Below are 19,470 nucleotides of genomic sequence, written 5' to 3' on the forward strand. Positions count from 1 at the left end.
CTTCTTTTTCACTCTTTTCTAGCTACTAACCTTTGTTTCCACCATTATCTGATTGCACTTTCCAGCTCAGGACAGTGCACAGAACCGCAGTTCCTGTGAAACACAAGAACAATAAAAACAATAGCTCTCCAGTCAATTCTTGTTAGCAGGAAAACCCTGGAGACTGGAAGGGTCACGTGGGTCAGGCAACTGTTGCTGATGGGAATGAAATGATCAATTTATCCTCTAACCCAGCGCTTTGCTCTGTCTAGGAAACGGGTTAAATGCTCTGCAGTGATCTGCGGCCTGAGACTAGCTGTCAGGACAGCTATCAGAAAGATAATGACCCAGGGCCCCAGTCAGTCAGGATCCTGGAAAGGACACACACAGCTTCCTGTCTTTTGTATCCAACATGTGACTTTTGGACATTTCCGTGCTTCTTGGAACTTTTGTTTCTTCATCTGAAGCATGGCTTATGCCAGTTCTAACCAGCCTACAGATCTGTCCTAAGCAGAAAGTGGGTTGATGTTTGCTAAACAAATTCTATCCTGAACACATACAGGCTGTCTCTCCTTTCTTGATTCACGGGGTGCGGAGGGGGGAAGGAAGATTGGCAAGTATCCAACACGCCATTAGACAGGGAACTGACTCATTATCTCCTTGTGTAACCTTTCAAGGACTCCACACATCCTTCCAAGGACCCCAACCCCGTTTTCGAGCAGCCAATTTGGTGTGGTCCACTTTATTTAAATTGAACCCAGTCATTGCAACAGTCTCACAGGAAATGATTTTCTTCTCCTTTAGACAGAGGAAGAAACCGAAGCTTTTATGGGTTGACTATGGCGTGCTTGCGTTCACACGGAGATTTGAACTCAAACCCGTCTGACTCTCAGGCACAGTCAGTTTTCATAGCTTTGATGATAGAAATAAAGCCAGGTCTTACATTTTTAGGCCGTCAGAACCCGGTATGACCTGGGGAAACGAGAGAAGTGATGGAGCTCTCTGGGAAAATCACTTACCTACCATTCTGTGGCGACAGCTGGGGTCCAGGAGTGGCCAGTGCCTGATATATGGACATTCATTCCTCTCTTCTCTTCCAGCTCTCCTCCAGCATCACCAAGGCTGACCCGAGGAGATCCAGCAATTCACAGAACACATTTTTTGTGGGCTCTGCACGGAGCCTTGAGGCTGCCCAATTTCTTCAGGGTCCATGTGGCCATTTTAGATGTAAACCTTGAGTTGGGGCTCAGTTTGAGAGCAGGCCAGGGGTGTGGGTGGGTGGCTGTCTCCTCCCTGTGGCCTGTGTGCTGATGTCCCTGGGACTTTGGGAAGGGAAGTGTAGAGTGGATGTGGACAATCAAGAAAGGCCATGCTCTAATCAGGTCATTTGGTCTAATCCAGGTGGCCGAGTCTTCTGTGCCGGTATCACTGTTTTGTAGTGGTGAGGCTGACCTCCAGCTAGGCTGGGAACTCTGGCTCTTTGATCTAAGCAAACGCAGCTGCCATCTCCAGGGGAGTTCTGTCCTGCTGGCAGGCTGCCAGAAGGGGGCGTTGCTGTCCCAGCTGACAGAGTATAGGAGAGCCAGAGGTTTCAAAACAAGCTTGTTCATTACCTAGCAGATTCCCTAATCTTATTTCACCAAGAGAAAGCCTTTGATGATGGATTTTTTTTGGTGTGTGTGTGTGTGGGGGGGGTGTGATAAAGAGATATAAAACAAATTTAGAGTTGTTATTGAAAAGAGCTCTGTAAAACGAGTAGGTGAATGTTGTGAGGATATTAGATCACTATGCAAAAAAAAAATCACTTGCACTTTTATTTACCAACCATAGTTAGAAAACAAAAAAGGCTTCAGCTAACATTCATAAAGGAAACAAACGCTTTAATGTGCCAAAAAAAAAAAAAAAAAAAAAAAGAATGAAACATATTACAAGAAACTAAAGCTTGAAAAAAAGGCAACAGACAAAATTAGGCAGAAGATATGGATGGTGCAAACATAGGTCTTATAAGTGCACAATGGTGCAATCTTACTAGTAATCAGGGAAGTTAAGGTAAGGAAAAGCGAGATTCCATTATAAACCCCCAAGATTGGGGAGAACCAAAAGGTTTGCCAAAGAGCTGGGGAAGATGTGGAGTTGGGAACACGCCTGTGTGTGGGTGATGACTAGAACTTGCTCTCCACGCAGCTGTGGAGACACTGTCCGCCTAAGAGACTCTTGTACACAGGCTAGTGAGAAGAAGGTACTGTCGAAGTGTTTGAAAGAGGAAAAAAACCTGAAACAACCTAGATGGCCATCAAGAAAAAATAATCAGTTGTAAAGCTGGGAAAAAAATCAAAACAAAACTTTTCATGTAGCTGAAAAAAAAAAGAGGGCTGTAGGGGTCTATTAATAGTAACTTTAAAGATTTTATTTTTATTTTACTTGCATGAGTGTTTTGACTGCATGTGCAGGCAGTGTCCAAGGAGGCCAGTAGAGGGCAGTAGACCACCTGGAACTGAACAGATAGTTGTGAGCTGCCATGTGGGTGCTGGGAATTGAACCTGGGTCCTCTGGAAGAGCAGCCAGTGCTCTTAACCTCTGAGCCATTTCTCCAGACTGCTTTTTTTTCTTTTTAAAACAGGATCTCACTAGCCGTGAACATCGTTTTACGTTATTTATTTATAATTTGTGTGTGCATGTGTGGGTGTATATGAGCATGTGTGCATGCATGTGCTTTTGTTCATGTGTGTGCATGTGCGCGTGCGTGCCTGCATATGTGTGCATTGGTGCCTGTGTGTCTCCATTGTGTGTCTGTGTGTCCATGTGTGTATCATAGCTCACATGTGAAGGTCACAGAACAAGCTGTAGGGGTTGTCTTTTTTTTTTTTTTTAAAGATTTATTTATTTATTTATTATTCATACAGTGTTCTGCCTGCATGTGTGCCTGCAGGTCAGAAGAGGGCACCAGATCTCATTATAGATGGTTGTAAGCCACCATGTGGTTGCTGGGAATTGAACTCAGGAACTTTGGTAGAACAGCCAATGCTCTTAACCTCTGAGCCATCTCTCCAGCCTAGGGTTGTCTTTTTCCTTCCACCTAGTGGGCTCTGGGAATTGAACTCAGGACTTTAGGCTTGACAGCAAACTCATTTATGCCTGGGGCAGGCTGCTGGCCCGCTAGCCTTGAACTTTTGATCCTCTTTCCTTGGTCAGGCTTACAGACCTGCACCACTAAGCCTGACTGAAGTCATTCATTAACGATTGGCTCTCATCCATTGTGACATTTGTTGAAGGGGCTAGACATTTGATGGCATTGCCCATTTGAGTGCATCTGGCATTTGGAGGTACAGAGGGGAGAGGAGGAAAAATGAGAGTAGGGGTGGGTGGGAAGGAATGTGAGCCAAGTCATGCATGCCTGCTTGAACAGGTCACACTGGCCCTGTCTCCTCACAACATTAGCATGGCTGGTGACCAGCTGCCACCTCATGTGTCGGCCTGGAATTCTTATTACATCCCTGGAGTCCGGCTCTGGCCAGTGAGGGTGCTGTAGACAGCAGGTGCAGCCTTGCCCATGGGACCCACGCAGGGAAACCTCCCTCTGGATCTCCACTTTGGACAACCTCCCAGCTCTTTCTCCCTGCCAGGGCCTTGTCCTCAGTTGCCTTCCAGAGCCGAGGCCAGATGACAAACACTGAACTGTGCATGTTCCCTCCCTTCCCCCAGGAAAGTGGCTACTGACGTCGTCACCGGTCCCTTTGTCACTAATCCCTCCCTTCAGTCAGGCCGGTCATAAAGGAAGAAGTAAATCTAGGAAAGTAGAACCCTGGGTCGAGGCTGCCGGAAGCCAGCGCCGGCAGGTTTGACCAAGCAGATTTGATGACGAAGTTGTCAATGAAACAGGTGGCGTTGTGAGGTATGGTGGGATTACGCCTGCGAGCCTAGCACTGGGTTGCGGCAGGTTGATGGTTGTACACTGTGTACTCAGAGAACGAGATGACTGGGCTCTTCCCGCTAAGGTCCTTACAGCTCAGAGCAGCACACAGGCAGCCGACAGGCAGTTATACAACTGTGAGAAAAGGGCTCGGGTAAGAGCAGCATGTTGGGGGGCTGGAGAGATAGATGGCTCAGAGGTTAAGAGCATTGTCCACTTGTCCAGAGGTCCTGAGTTCAATTTCCGGCAGCCACGTGGTGGCTCACGACCATCTATAATGTGATCATCCTTCTTCTGGCGTGCAGCTGTCCATACAGATAGAGCAACCATATACATATAAATAAATATTTAAAAAAGACCCGGGAGGCTTCGGCAGGAGGACCATCAGTTCAAGGCAAGCTTGGACTCCAGGTCTTCCTGGTCTTTAGAAGGAGACTAACTTAACCCCACCCTCTCCCCCAAAAGTAGATAATATTTCAAACATAGGAAGCAGCAAAGGTTCCGTGACCAAAAGAAAGGGTAGAAAGAGATAGAAAGCGGAAGAATGCTTTGTAGAGGGGCAAACGGGGTGACAGACTGAAAGGTGGCATCCTGTCTTCCAGGAAGTCTGCTGCAGGAGCATCTTCCCTCCTCTCTTTTTATTTTCTCCTCTTGCTCTTTTTAACCCCCATCAAATCCTTCCTGTGCATTGGGGAATTTCCTGGTGACTGTGGGTGTGACACAGAGTGGCAATGACTCCGGGGTGATGAATTTGGTAGGTAAGACAACAGTCCTCCAAAGGGAGTCTGTTTTCTAAGCGGTGGAACCTGCAAATCAGTTCCCCTGCAAGGCAGAAGGTCTTTGCAAACGTGAATGAGGGTCTAGGGATGCGAACCATCTCCCTTTATAGAGGGAGCCCAGGAGGAAAGTCAGAATTAAGAAGAGATCTGAAGCTCCCACGTTGCTGGCTTTGAAGAGAGAGGGAGAGGCCTGCAGAAGCTCAGGCTGGCAGAAAACCGGCTCTTCCTTTAGGAGCCCCCTAAAAGGATACATTATTGCTGACACCTTGGGTTTCAGGACTTCTGACCTTCAGAACTACAAGGTGATAAATTTGTGTTGTGGTTTAAGCCTCTAAGTTTGTAGCAACTTGTTAGAACAGCAGAAGTCACCGAACACCAGGACTGTGGTTTCCAGAGTGAAATTATTAGAGTTGTGGTTCTCAACCCGGGGGTCATGACCCCTTGGGGGGGTGTTGATCAACCCTTTCACAGGGATCACCTAAGACCACCAGAAAACATGGATGTTTACATCATAATTCATAAGAGTAGCAAAATTACAGTTATGAAGTGGTGACAAAAACGATTTCGTGGTTGGGGGTCACCACAACATGAGGAACTGTCTGAAAGGGTCGCAGCATTAGGGGGGTTGAGAAAAGAGGTGGGAGACACACCCTTCCTGATTTCTGGGTCAAGTGCCAAGGTGAGCTGAGGGAACTCTTTGCCTGTGCATTGGAGAGGACCCAGAAGAGGGATGGTGATGAAGCTCAGGTTGGATATGTTAGGTGTGAGGTGTTCATGAGGTTCGGGGAGATGATCACAAACTGAGGGATGGAGCCAGGGAGAGTGTTGCTGAGTCGAGTCTGATGTTTGAGGGACCATCACATTGTTGCTTCAGAGGCAGAAAATATGCCTGCAGTAAATTCAGTTATGTTCTGTAACCTTTGCTCCCTTTGCAACCCTTCTGGGTTCCCCAGGGCACTTTCAAAACCCTCTCTTGTGTACAGATGAGCGCAGCGCTCCACTTGCGGTCTCTGTGAGAGCTCTTGTTTTCCCGAAAGGCCAGCTACGGGGGCTTTCCAGTGTCCTCTCTCTCTCTCTCTCTCTCTCTCTCTCTCTCTCTCTCTCTTTCTCTGTGTATGTGTTGACAGGGGCTCATTATATAGCCCTGGTCTGAAACTCCCTATGTAGACTAGGCTAGCCTGGAACTCACAGAGATGCCCCCGAGTCTGCTTTCAAGTGCTGGGGCTGAAGTTGTGCCCCACACTGGATCCCGCTCTTTCTTCAAGCAAAGCAGACCAGTATTTCCTGCGGGCAGCTGCGCTTCGGGCGCTTGTCATCCGAACCAGGTCGGCGCCCCACACATCACCTCCAAGGATTCCGGGTGGCCAGCCTCCACGCTAGCAGACGTCAGGGCTGGCTCCCCCAGCAAAAGGCCGAGCTCCCTTCTCTCCCCTGGGCTGCCCACTGGTCCTGACATCTTTCTCCCTACTCAGATTTCAAGCTTTGCTGGTGGCCCCCTGGGCAGGAAGGCTTGGCTTCTGCCCTTGGAACCTGAGCTGAATTTGATCACGTCAGGACTGGAGGACACTGGCCCCCCTCTCTAGCGTTTGCACACACTGTTCCATCTGTCTGGAAAAAATGCCCCTTTGGAAGGAAGACCCGCTGCTGTCTGATTCAACACTCAGCGCTTCCGCAGGATTTTGGTGTGCTGTAGGCAATCCTGTTATGTGAATAACGTGGGCTGAACAGACCCGTTGACTTATGACGAAGGTCTGTTCTGCCTGTCTTGACTGAACAGGAACCCTGGTCTTTTTGTCGTCACATTCTGGTCACACTCTTTGGTCCAATGTATGTTATCGTTGGACTGATGACTGTGCCAAAGTGCCTTCACGCCTACAGGGAGGCGAGCTTGCTTAAGTAGGAAGATTATTTCCTTGTTGGGCTCCTGACAGGCAGCTTATTAATTAACAGCAGGTGACTGGCAGTGGGCAAACCCACATGCTTGGCTTATGTAACCCAGCCTCCTACTGCTGTGAGCTGTCTCCCCACCGCCCTCTCCCAGGTGACTCCACTGGGGTCACAGTCCACTGGCTCCCCTAGCAGACATCTGTCCTCCACCTCATCTCTCTTGGTTGACAACTGGCGCAGGAAGGAATTGCCTCCATCCTGGAATGTGTCGGCGGGCCCGGATCCAGGCAGAGAGAGCCAGTTAGCAGTGGGAGAGGGAAGCAAAGTGAGCTGGGTGGGAGAGGGCCGCCATCCTCCCTACAGGTTGAGAGGAGGGCTAGAACCGTTGGAATAAAGGTACCTGAAGGTGCAAAGTAACCAGGGCTCATATGAGCTGTCCTAGTTGCTGCGGGCCTGTCATGTGACTCCTCCCCAAGGCGAGACCCAGCTGGCACAGGTCTAAGGAACACTTCTCTGTAGCCTGGCTAATTGAGCTACCTCAGGGGAGACCAGGGTAGTTGGGACTCCATCAACTCAGGTCATTGTTTATTTAAAAAAAAAAACAAAACATTTTATTATTTTTTTCACTTCCCTCAAAGAAGGCAGATTGAGTTGCTCTAACTATACACTGGACTGGCTGTGTCTCCTCCTCCGGTCCAAGGTTAAAGGAGCTGATTTGATGATGGGCACAACATCCCCGGAAGCACTGAGCTAGATGACGTAAAAGCTTTGTCTGTTTCTGCAAAGGATATTACATAAAAAAGCCACAAAGAAACTATTAAACAGCAAAAGGGCGTGAGATGTTTAAGACCTTAGGTCACCTTCTTCCAGAACCATCCAGGGCTCAGGAGAGATGGCCTTTCCAGAGGAAATACCCAGGGATTCACAGCCGGTCCCCACTGGTCCCTAGGCCGCCTCTCTCACGAGGTGTCTACGGAATCTAACCATTTGGCACAGAGCTAAGCGGAACGGCTGTCTAAGCCCTGAGACTCGGGGATCTAGACCTGAGAAGGCTCAGCTTGTATTAGCCCCAATCTTGCTGAATTATTTCCAGATGATTCCAGCTTTCTGACACCCCCTGCCCCATGACCCCAAACGCTGCTTTGAATGCACTCTTGTCTAAGGTAGACTTGCAAAGCTGTCCTGTGGTTTTTACCTGCAACACTTTGGTTCCTTATCTTGTTAAGGGGGTGCATTTGTCTGTAGAAACAGCTGCTGTTTTCTTACCATATTGCCTGGATGCCACAGGTGATTTTCTGCACAGGCTCTGTCTTCTAATTTCACTCCAGTACATCCCTCTCTCTCTGGCCATAGGCACCTCCTCTCTCTCAGGCTCCGCCATTTTCTTCCTATTCTGACATTATAGCATCAGGCTCTCACCTCCAGAGGATTTCGCCTAGCTGCCCCAGCTGGTGGCTATGGTCTGCTTTAGATCAGTTTACAGGATAAGGACAATTCTGGCCCCCGAGGTTGAACTCCCGCTGTGTAGCCAGTGATCTTATATATCACTCAAGTCTACCCTCCAGTGGAAGGAGGATGGGGGGATGGGACTAATGGGAGCCAGATGATGGGAGAGATAGACGTCCTTTGCTTATAAAGTATTCCTCAAGGGAAAAATCCAATCCTGATTTTCTTTTCTTATGAGAATACAGATTAGTGTTTTTTTTTTTTTTTTTAATATGAGGTGAGGGTCTATAGCTGATCCTGCATTTATGGTCTCTGATGGTCTTTTGTTGTTTGTTTTTTGTACACCCTTCCAGGGTCTTACTATGTAGCTCTGGCTATCCTGGAACTCGCTCTGTAGACCAGGTTGGCCTACAACTCAGAGAGATTCACCGGCCCCTGCTGGGATTAAAGGCGTACTCCACTATACTTGGTCTTTGGCTTTATTCTGTTTGTTGTTGTTTATTTGTTATTTATTTATTTCAAGACAGAGTTTCTCTGTGTAGTCCTGGCTGTCCTGGACTCGTTTTGTAGATCAGGCTGGCCTCAAACTCAGAGATCTGTCTGCTTTTGAGACAGGGTCTCGAGCTGTAGCCCAACTCATAGCAGTTTCCTAGTCTCTGGCTCCTGAGTGCTGGGATCAGACTTGTCAGCCTCTGCTCTAGGTAGTCTCTGAGGGTCTTAACTGGACTATCACCACAGCCGGGGATCAGGAAGTTAACCTCTATGTGTCCGTGACAGCACCTTGTGCACTGCTCAGCCGGCTGTGTTGGCTTGATGCTGTTTAAATAATGGCTGAGAGGCAGAGTGGATTCACATCCTGGCATGTCACAGACCTTCGCTGAGTTGCAAAATGGGATTTACAACAACAGTGTCTCAGTTCACAGAACATCTTAAAATGAAAAAAGAAGTGGGCAGAGTGGCACATACATGTAACAGCCATGCTGGGGAGGCAGGAAGATCAGGAGTTTGAGGCCAGCTTGGGCAACATGAGATCTTAAAAACCACCATCACTGCCACCACCATCATCACCAAAAACAAACTTAGATTTGTTTCTGAGAGTAGGCAAGGAGAAGCCTGTTAACATATTTTTGACCACTGCAGAGAAACCCCGCAATGCCTGTCACACTAAAGCACCTATACAGAGGATGGCGTGATTCAGGCCACACAACAGGGGCTCTGTGACCTGGTAACTTGGTGCAAATGCTCTGCCCAGCCCTTCCTGACTCAGAGGCCTTCTGGGGCTGTTCACTGGCACCTGAGTTAGACCCAGGACGGACTCCTGTCAGTTCTTACCTAAGTCTTAGTCATGGAGGGACTGTGGAGGCTGGGGTGACAGAGCCCCAGCTTTTGGCTTGGGTAGTGATTCAAGGACAAGGGCCCTGTACCATCTGAGCAGATCCTGGGAACCAGCCACTGTTGCATGGCTGTCTGCAGGCCACATCTGGTGTTAGGAAATCTACTCTCCCAGCCAAGGATGGCATCCTGGCCGGACACGAGGGTGTCACTGACAACACGTTGTGTGAAAGTGTAGAAATCCAGCCAGCAGCTGACAACACATTGAGGAGATGCTAAAGGGTGGGTGGACATCTAATCCTATTCTCTTGTCCTAGAGGCGACCCTCCAAGGGACCAACCACAGGGTCATCTTGGGTCAGATTGAATTAAAATCATTGCGGAAGCAACTGTGGGGATAGATGGCAGAAAGCAGCTTCTTGGCCCAGCGCTTTGCCAAGCAGGCTGGTCACACCGGGCCAGGCCCTCTGGGGCTGGAGCTCGCTTGTTTGCATGGCTCTCCTCCAATGGCAGAGAGAGGCCACTGGAGGCTGGCTGCACTGCACTTCTCTCCAGGGTCCACCAACGAGGTTCACAGCAACTGCCCAGCCAGCAGCGTATCTGAGTATGCTTTTTGTGTAGACATAAAGCTTTTAAAAGTTCCCACTTCAAGCCGGGCGTGGTGGTGCATGTCTTTAGTCCCAGCACTCGGGAGGCAGAAGCAGGTGGATCTCTAAGTTTGAGGCCAGCCTGATCTACAGAGTGAGTTTCAGGGCTACACAGAAAAACACTGTCTGAAAAAAAAAAAAGAAAGAAAGAAGGAGAAAAAGAAAAAGAAAAGATGTATTCACTTCACCTCTCTCATGGAAAATGAAGCCCAGCACAGAAAACCACAACTGGACACATACTGAGATCAACAGATCCTAAGGAGCCCACCCCAGTAGATTCCCACTCCAGTGGGTTTGTCTACATCACAGCTTCTGCTTCTATAGCCCGGGGAAGTGGTGCCAGAAAGATTGCCAGAACACCAGGACATCTGCAGAGAAGTCTCTCCTAGAAATAGGGCAGAAGCAAGGCTGAAGCAGTGTCCACAGACATGATAGCGTGGGAGGTTTGAGTCCCAACCCTAGACAATGAACTACAAGCAACTAGTCAGAATTAAGTCTCTCTCAGGGAGGAGCCCACTCATTGGTCGTCCAGTGCAGGGTGGTCAGCCTCAAAACCATATAGACGCCATCAACAAAGACAGACTCAGAAAGCTGAATTTGTATATATTGGTGTGCATACACATACATACATTCTCATATATATTTAACAATAATAATCAAGAAAAGGCCATCAGCTTGAGAGAAGGGGTACGTGGGGGTGTTGAGGGACGGGAGCTGGGAGGAGTTGGAGAGAGGAAATGAGGATAAAAAGTGATGTAAATCTATTTTAATTAAAAATATATTAAAAAAAAACTATATGCTTCATTCCAGATTCAGGGAATGTGTTTCTATGTTTCCTAACATAGAAACTAACTGGAAAATTAAAGGAAAAGTTCTTTGAAGATGTTTAAAGCAAATAATAAACCTTTAGGGTTTCTCACAGGAGCCGCCAGGCCTGGGCTGCTTCTGGACTCAGCTTTCCTAGTCTGTGTGTTGTGTGCTCAGGCAGCCAAGCAGATGAGGAGTACTGGGAGTAGGACATGCTTCTGGGATATCACGACAGGTGACTGTGGGATGGAATACCAGGACGTCTTTTCCAGCAGCAGTGGAGGCAGTGAAGGCACAGGAGAGATCTGAGGCTCGTGGGAGGCAGGGACAGTCAACTGGAGCTGAATAGAAGGCGCAGCACCACTCCTGCAGGAAAAGGACATTTTGAACCCACCAAACTTCCTCTCAAGCGTTCTAAAGGCACAAGATGTTGTTTCAAATCCAGGTGCAAAAGAAGAGTCTGGGAGCCCAGGAATGTGATGTGGCCAGAGTACTGTATTCTTCACAGTACTGACATCTATAGAGCCCTTACTATACACTAGGCCTGTCCAAACCCTGGGTGGATATTAACTTAGTTATCCTAAGGTAGGTTCTTTTAACACCCTCATTTCACAGTCGAGAAAACAGAGGCCTAGCCAGGGTAAGCAATTTGTACAAGTCATCCTTGCATGGTCTAATCGGTTTCAGAGGCACGATTGCTAGTTTTTGCACTGTCTTGCCTTCATGCCCCTTGCAGTATGTCTGGGTTCTCAGGGCAACCATTTACCATTGTGTAGTTTACATCCACATCCACGGGCCCATCGGACCTCTTTCTGAAAAGGTCCTAGGGAGCGGAGAGATGGCGTAGCATTGACTCCAGGACAGACCTCACACACCTTTTTCAAGGCTATGTCCCTGGGTAGTAATAATGCACTCAGGGTTCCTGACGTGGAACACGTGTTTGTTTCATTGAGCCACATGGATTCAATTCTATCTGCTGGAACAGGAACAAGTAGTGATACCTGATGCTCAAGTTACATGCAGCCCAGGAGATGTAAGACCCAGGATTTACTCATCAACTGCTGATGAAACAGAATGAAGCAATTATATCTCAGGTGCTTTCAGGTTGCAAGGGCAAAACAGGCCTGGGTCTGCACACCTGATAGGTATTAACTGCAAGGGCACATGGGGAAATGAGGAAAAGAGCGACACAGCTGTGCTTGGTCCCAGTGCTCCTAAAGTCGGTGATAGGAGTGCCCTGAAGAAATGGGACAGCGAGGATATCGTCTGCCCAGGTTGCTCTGGTGTTTGTTTTGTTTTGTTTGTTTTGAGACAGGGTTTCTCTGTGCAGCCCTGGCTATCCTGGAACTCACTGTGTAGACCAGGCTGGCCTTGTACTCAGAGATCCATCTGCCTCTGCCTGTGCTGGGATTACAGGTGTGTGCCACCACTGCTTGGCTGGTGTGTGTGTGTTGTTGATGTTTTAATAAGAACATTACATTCTTCTTTTGGACACAAAAGGGTGTCAGAGTCTAGACATGATAAATAAAAGGGAGCTCTGTTTAGACAGAATGGCCATTTTCCTGGTGGCTAGCTTCCCTTGGCCTGGCATATGGATTATTTTGGGCCAGTTTTTTTTTTTTGTTTGTTTGTTTTGTTTTGGGAGGTCCTGGGCAGGGGTCACAGGCAGATTGCATTTAATACAGAGGATGTTAGCCAATGTAACTTGGCCCAGAGTCTGGTTACTTTTCTCATCACGGTGAGAAAATATCTGGGAGAAGCAATTTAAGGAAGGAGAGGCCTGAGAGAACATAGCCATCATGGTGGAGAAGGCACGGCAGTGGGAACATGAGCTTGCTTGGTCATGTTACTGCTGGGGTCAGGAAGGAGAGGGGTGAATGCTGGTACTCAGCACACTTCCTCCTTCTCCCCTTTTCCTTGAGTCTGGGACCCGAATGCAAGGACGGAACTGTCTATATTCAAGATGGCCTTTTCTCCTCAGTCGAAAATCTCTAAAACAGCTTCATAAATATGCCCAGAGGTGTGGCTTCCAAATGGGCACAAATACAGTTCGTTTGTCAATGAAGACTAACCATCATGGTTCCTTTGCTCAGAAAGAGGCTCTCAGGGTCTGCTGGACAATAACCATCTAATTACAGAACCCACTAATTACAGAAGTAGCGCTAGAAGAGACCATAGAGACTACCTTTTTATTTCATAAAAAATGCTAGCCAAGCTGGGCAGTGGTGGCACATGCCTTTAATCCGAGCACTTGTGAGTTCAAGGCCAGCCTGGTCTAAAGAGTACGATCCAGGACAGCCAGGGCTACACAGAGGAACCCTATTTTGCACAAACAAATAAAAACCAGTCAAAAGAAAAGAAGAAAAAAAAGAAAATGTTGGCCAAACTTATAAAGATGCTTACTTGCTCCAGCCATTGTCTGAAGCAGTGTCTGGCTCCAGACTGCAGAGCCAGGATGTGCCCAGAGATGTCAAGATACCCAGATGACACGTTGCCATCTCCATCTCCATTGTTAAATATGGTTCTTAGGTTAAGAGAAAAGGACACAGCATCTATTAGTAGCTGGGGGCCTTTGCTAAGTGCTGCCCAGGACTTTTTTCAGGAGTGGGGTTTTCTTGGCCATCAGTATTTCCACACCTTCCTTCCTCTCCCAAATCCTTCTTATGAACTCTGAGGTGCTTCTCCAATGCATTCTCAGTGCAGAATGTGTGAGGAGCATGAGGAAAACCCAAACCACAGAGCCAAGAATCTGTCTGCAAAAGGGAGCCACATGAGCATCCTAAAGCAGGATTTAGCTCTCATGTGTCTGCTGCCACCCAATGCCAGCCCCGCTTCCTGGCACTGCCTGCTGTCCTGGCATAGGCAGGATTCAGGCAGAGGGTACCCAGAACTTGTGAGGCATGAAACACCAAGTAAACAGCCGGAGGAATGCCTCCGATTGAATTTCGGCTCTCTGCTTGGGAACATCTGTCCTAGCCTGTGGCTGGGAAAGGGAATGTGGGGCGGGGGAGGCTAAGATTACAGTGTTTTGATCAAAGGAAGAGGTTTGGTTCAGGGGGCAGTTATTATTGGGATGTTTGATGGGGAGCCTGTGGGGACATGGGGTGGGAGAAAGGGAGATGGAGGAGGAAAGCATTCTTCACATCTCAACATCTCCTTGTCCGCCGCCACTCAGCTCTAACTGTGGAATTCTGCCTGCATTTGCCTTCAGTGGGAGATTCTGTGATTAGAAAAAAAAATTTTTTTGGAAGTACTGATCTAAATAGGAGACGCGGAGTGGGATGGGTGAGCTTGCCAGCTTTGCAGGATTTTCATTAATGTGGCTCACCCCAAGAGCCAGGCCTCCCTGTTCTACCGCACTGAGCTTCCTCGTGGGAAGGGGGTCAGGGCCACTGTGTGTGCAGCTCGCCTTGCTCTGGAAAAGTTCACATGTTCTCAACACAGCCCATAGCTGCTTCCTGTCCAGCCTCACCCTACCCTCCACCTATCCCTAACGTCCTCTTTAAGATGAGTTAGTTCAAAGGCATGGCACCAACCGAATAGACAACAGGGATGATTAAAAACCAAGGTGCGGGCTGGAGATGTAGCTCACTTGGTAGAAGCTTACCTAAGGTGCACAAAGCCATGAAGCCAGTTCCCAGCAGTTTGCAGGCAGGAGCATGGCAGTGCTTGTCTGTAATCTCATAAGCTGGAGGCAGGAGGATGAGAGGTTCAAGATCATCCTCAGCTACATAGTACATTTGAGGCCAACATGGGACCCTGTGTCAAAAATAAAATCAAGGGAATCATTATAACACAGTGACAAAGAAGAAGCAAGACAGGGTGGGAGAGAGGGAGAGAAAGAATTCTAAGACCATAGACACTCAGAGAATGACTCCGGCAATTAACATCACTGGGTAGTCAAGCAAGCCTTTGAGAGTTGGTGACAAGGGATATGGAGGGTTTGAGGCAGTTCCTGCTGGCTCTGGTTAGGCAAAGTAGGCTAATCAGAACGCTGTGGGAAGCCAGAGAAGACACAGTTACTCATCTGATGCCGCATGAGGCTCCATGAGCCAATGGGAAGCTTGCCACTGTAACACGCCCTGCTGGAAAGGTCAGAGCTACCATGGGAGGACTGAGAGGCAGCAGGCAGATCAGAGGTGTATTCTGATATTCACTGGAGGGCAGACAAGTCTCCAGAAACAGAGGACCGACACCTTTGCTGACTTCTGAATTCCTGAACACCAGCTTGCTCTCCAAATTCCATGACGGGCATCACACCCCACCTCCCCCGATGCCTCCTTGATATTCTGCACACTTAGCTATTAAAGGAAAGATGACTTTTAAAAACAGCATTCCCTAGGTAGTAGGTGTACAGGTGGGGGGAATTGACTGATCTGGGAGTAATGACGACAATGGGGAAGATGAAGCCTAAGAGGGGGAAAAATAAGATTATTAAAAGATTGTAGATTTTGGAGCAAACCCATTCCCCTAAGATTAGAGGCTATGGGAGGAAAAAAGAAGGCCAAACTTTTCCACTAAGATTCTGAGTAGATGGAGTCCAGCCCAAGGTAATGATAGCATAGTAATTCAACTCTCTTGTCCCCACAACTAAAAATAAGGATGATTAAAGAATGGAATCCCAGCTCTGCCATCCCAGACAGCAGGCCTTGCTCCTGAACTTATAAAGTGTGTATGTCAAGCACAGTGGAGAAAGAATCGTCTTTAGAAATTCTCAGAATCTTCCACCCATCATTAAGGAAAGGAAAGTTGAGAGCCATAGGCCACCGTTGGGTGCCAGTGGGCTGATAACTCTCTGGGTGGGGCAGTGAAATGACTGGACCTGATTCCTAAGTCCTCTGCCCTCCTCAGGCCATTGGGATGGTGGCAATCTGCAGTTCTTCCAAGGTCTCCAAAGCTGGATCTCCAAACGCTCCTGTACTATTTGGAATGTCATCCACACCTCGCAGCCTCTTGTCTCCAAGTGTCTGTCACAGAGTTTGCTGCACTTACGTTAGGAACTCCCGTCACCCAGCTGTGCAGAAGATCCAGAGCCAGCTGACACATGAAACTGTCACTTTGATAACTTCTCAGACCCATTAACAAACCAAGTCTCACAAACAACAGGAGCCAAAGAGTGCCTCCTGTATGCAGCCAGCCAGTGGGACACACGCGTCCTCAGAGGCAAGGCTTCAAGGTGTCTGAAGAGAAGCAAGGTCAGGTCTATGGCCAAATGGGATAACAAGAGGCTGTCCAGGACTGGGAGAAGAAGAGTGAGATACCAGGTGTGATGGCGCACGCCTTTAGTCTCAGCACTTGGGAGGCAGAGGCAGGTGGATTGCTGTGAGCTCGAGGCCTGGTCAACATATCAATTTACAGGACAGCCAGGGCGGCATGGAGAAACTCTGCCTCAAAACAACAACAACAACAACAACAACAACAACAACACATCTCTGGGTCTGAGAAGGTGGCTGAGTCAGAAACGTGTTTGTTATGCAAGCATGAAGACCCGACTTTGATTCCCCAGAGCCCATGTAAAAAAGCGGGGCATACTACATGCCTGTATGGTACATGCCTGTAATCCCAGCACTGGGCAGGTTGCTAGCCAGGCAGTTTAGCTGAACTGGCAAGCTCAGGCTCAGTGAAAGACGTTGTCTCCAAAAAAAGGTGGAGAATGACTGAGAAGGACACCTGATATCAATCTTCCATGTGTATGTGCGTTTCCCCGACCCTGAGACACAGGCAGCCATAGACAGACACAGGCAGGCAGGCACATACAGACGTGCACACATCTTGAAATGTCTTGAACAATAACAACAAAACAAGGGACAAATTTAACTCCATCTCATGATATGTATGCATTTTTGAGATTCCCCTATGTTAAATGATCTGAGTGTTTCAAAATATACTAATTAAGGGATATGCAAATTATAGTAATTTGTAAGATATACAATGGTTTGCGATCTATTTGCCTTATATTTGAGGTCTACGGTTTATAAGCCCCTTTGGCTTACATGTATTGCCTATAACCAAATTATGAAGAATCTTGTGAAGGGTTTTAGGATACTATTTAACTTCCTTTTCAGGCGCCTCTCTCTACCCTAATACAGATTTTCTGTTATCTGTGGAGCGAGGGTTTTGGCTCGAAGGAGGGCACTGGCCACTGGCCTAACTCTCTCTTGCTTTCCTCTTGAGCCATTCTTTCTTGAAGTTACCTTGGATTCTAGGAATAGGATGACTGACCAATCAACATCTTAGTGACAATGATTTACACTACATCCCCGAGCAAGATGACCCCCCCCCCAAAAGGAGAGTCTGCACCCTGGAGCAGAAGGAGCAGACTCTCATGGGAGCCAGAACATACCTTTGAAGTGGTGACAGCAACAACTTTGGACCATCTTGCAGAACCAGAATAGTGACCAACCGGCTGCCACTGGTGAGGACTTAATTATGCCTGCTTCTCACACTCCTTTGCCCATTCTTTCTCTTTTAAACCTAAAAATGAGCTTGGGTTCATTGCATTCCTTTATTTGCTCTTTTTCCTACTGTGCATCGATTAAATCCCCTTCTTCTGCTTTCCCACCATTGCTTGTCTCTGGAAATGATGTATCTTGGGAGCTGAGCTTACCCATTCCTAGAGTCTGGACTTTTGACCTAAAACTCTAAAAAAGGCAGACAGGTGGTTATGTTCCTGGACTTACTGTAGTGATGTAGATGTGTTTTTAAAGCCTTCAATGTTAGGGGCTGGAAGTCAAAATCACCCTGCCAACTAGAACTCTTAGGTTGACAAGACAGTGCAGCGCAAACTTGGTGTCAAGTTGCTCATAATTCCAACCCCCCCCCCCCCGTTCACCCTGGCCCCCTAAAACTATTCCTGGTGGACAGTGTGAAGGTGGGCTGGTGTATGGTGAAGGACAGCTGACAGAGAGCAAAGGAAAGGCAGGCCCAGCTGGAACCATGAAAGTAAAGACGGAAGAAGAAGGCTCAACAGGACCCTGTGACCATTGCACCACTGCATGCAGGGAGAGTGGCCTTGGAGTGAGCAGAGGAAAAGCATATGATGTTTGACAGACCTTTCTCTCCCTCCTCTCTCTCCTTCCTTCTCTCTCTCCTTCCTTCTCTCTCTCCTTCCTTCTCTCTCTCCCTCCTTCTCTCTCTCCTTCTCTCCTCTCTTTTTCCTTCTCTCTCTCTCTCTCTCTCTCTCTCTCTCTCTTTTTGCCCACCCACCTCCCTGCCTGCCTGTCACTGCCTCCAGAGTGCTGGGCCGAAAGGTTCATTCCACCATTGCCTCCCTAGATCTTACTTTCTTCCCTTTTCCTCCCTCTAGGAAATGAGGCTCCTGTGGGCCAGAGAGGTCTCTGGGGAAATGGCTAAGTAGCCAGTTTGGAGAAGCCAGGCTGGAAGCTTCGCTTTCTGGATGACAGCCTCCCTTGAGCCCCTTTCTAGCTTGGATACCTACCCCCTTCACAGCTGCCCATACTTGTCCCACCTGTATCTTGTTCACCTTGAGACAGAAAGAATGCCACTATCCATCATTGTTTTGTAATCATAATATTTACTCAAAAAGATAGGTGTCAGGCTGGAGAGATGGCTCAGAGGTTAAGAACACTCTCTGTTCTTCCAAAGGTCCTGAGTTCAATTCCCAGCGACCACATGGTGGCTCATAACCATTTATAGTAAGATCTTGTGTGCAGGCAGAATGTTGTATAAATAATAAATAAAATCTTAAAAAAAAAAAGATAGGTGTCAACTGTTGAAAACGGAGCCAAGATTTGACATGTCTTCAAAACTATCTCTAATAAAAATCATTTCTTCCCTTCAGAGTTGGAGTTTTAAGTGTCTGTTAAGCACAGCGATGTACAGGGCAGGAAGGAATAGGCCCGGCATTTTCTGGGGGGAGACTCAGTGGTTTACATATGTGCAGAAACAGCTCTAACTTGTAAGGCTGCTACACTATAAAGCCTTCATGTTCCCATTTCACAGTTCAGAAAATGAGCTCTGAGGTTAACAAGGTTTGTTGGGGGTTGGTTTGCTGCTTTGTCTTTTAATGGTAATTACTAGACCCCCAAGGTCTGGTTGCTGCCCAGATGAATCCTTTTTGATTAAACCTTGCCCAAGACATTATTCCTGTTTGACTAATAAGAAGACTAAACCTGGGCAGGGCAGAATGGGGTAGATGTGGCCAAAGTTCTCAGGCTATGAGGACAGGAGGATCATGGGAGGAAAAAGCAAACAGGTATCAGAGGAGGAAGGAAGAGGGGGTCTCTATGGGTTAGCATGGAGAGAAGCACATGGCCGGATCGGCATGGATGGAGGAAATTGGCCTAGATGAATAACAGCAGCAAGTATTTGGGGATTCTGGATGGGAGGTAGGCCAGATAGAAATCAGCAGAGCAGATGGTGTGGAATGGGGGCTTCGGCTTAGGAGGTAATATCCGAAATGCCCCAGGTGACGTAAGACTATTTTAAATTCTATCAGGTGTCTGATTGTGATAGCAGGTTAGATAATGCCACCATAATTATAATAATTATAGGGCTAATAGCAAACATTATTAAACCATACTTTCATATTATCTGCAACAAAGGGACCATATTTTTATATTATCTGGAACAAAGGGACCTTTCTTTCTTTCTTTCTTTCTTTCTTTCTTTCTTTCTTTCTTTCTTTCTTTCTTTCTTTCTTTCTTCTTTTTTTTTCCCCTCCA

General features: G+C 47.6%; 1 long non-coding RNA gene across 2 annotated transcripts; it reads left to right on the plus strand.

Moving 5' to 3' along the window:
- The first annotated feature begins 3,752 nt into the window (after positions 1-3,752).
- LOC132646338 (uncharacterized) lies at positions 3,753-18,586 on the plus strand. 2 transcript variants are annotated; one of them, XR_009584516.1, is made up of 3 exons: positions 3,753-3,871; positions 15,638-17,201; positions 18,093-18,586. It is a non-coding gene; the product is annotated as an uncharacterized LOC132646338 (long non-coding RNA). The 2 variants fall into 2 exon arrangements; XR_009584515.1 differs by lacking the exon at positions 3,753-3,871 and having other exon boundaries at positions 9,622-17,201.
- The last annotated feature ends 884 nt before the right edge of the window (positions 18,587-19,470 follow it).

This window comes from Meriones unguiculatus, chromosome 1, assembly GCF_030254825.1.
Source record: "Meriones unguiculatus strain TT.TT164.6M chromosome 1, Bangor_MerUng_6.1, whole genome shotgun sequence".
NCBI lineage: Eukaryota > Metazoa > Chordata > Mammalia > Rodentia > Muridae > Meriones > Meriones unguiculatus.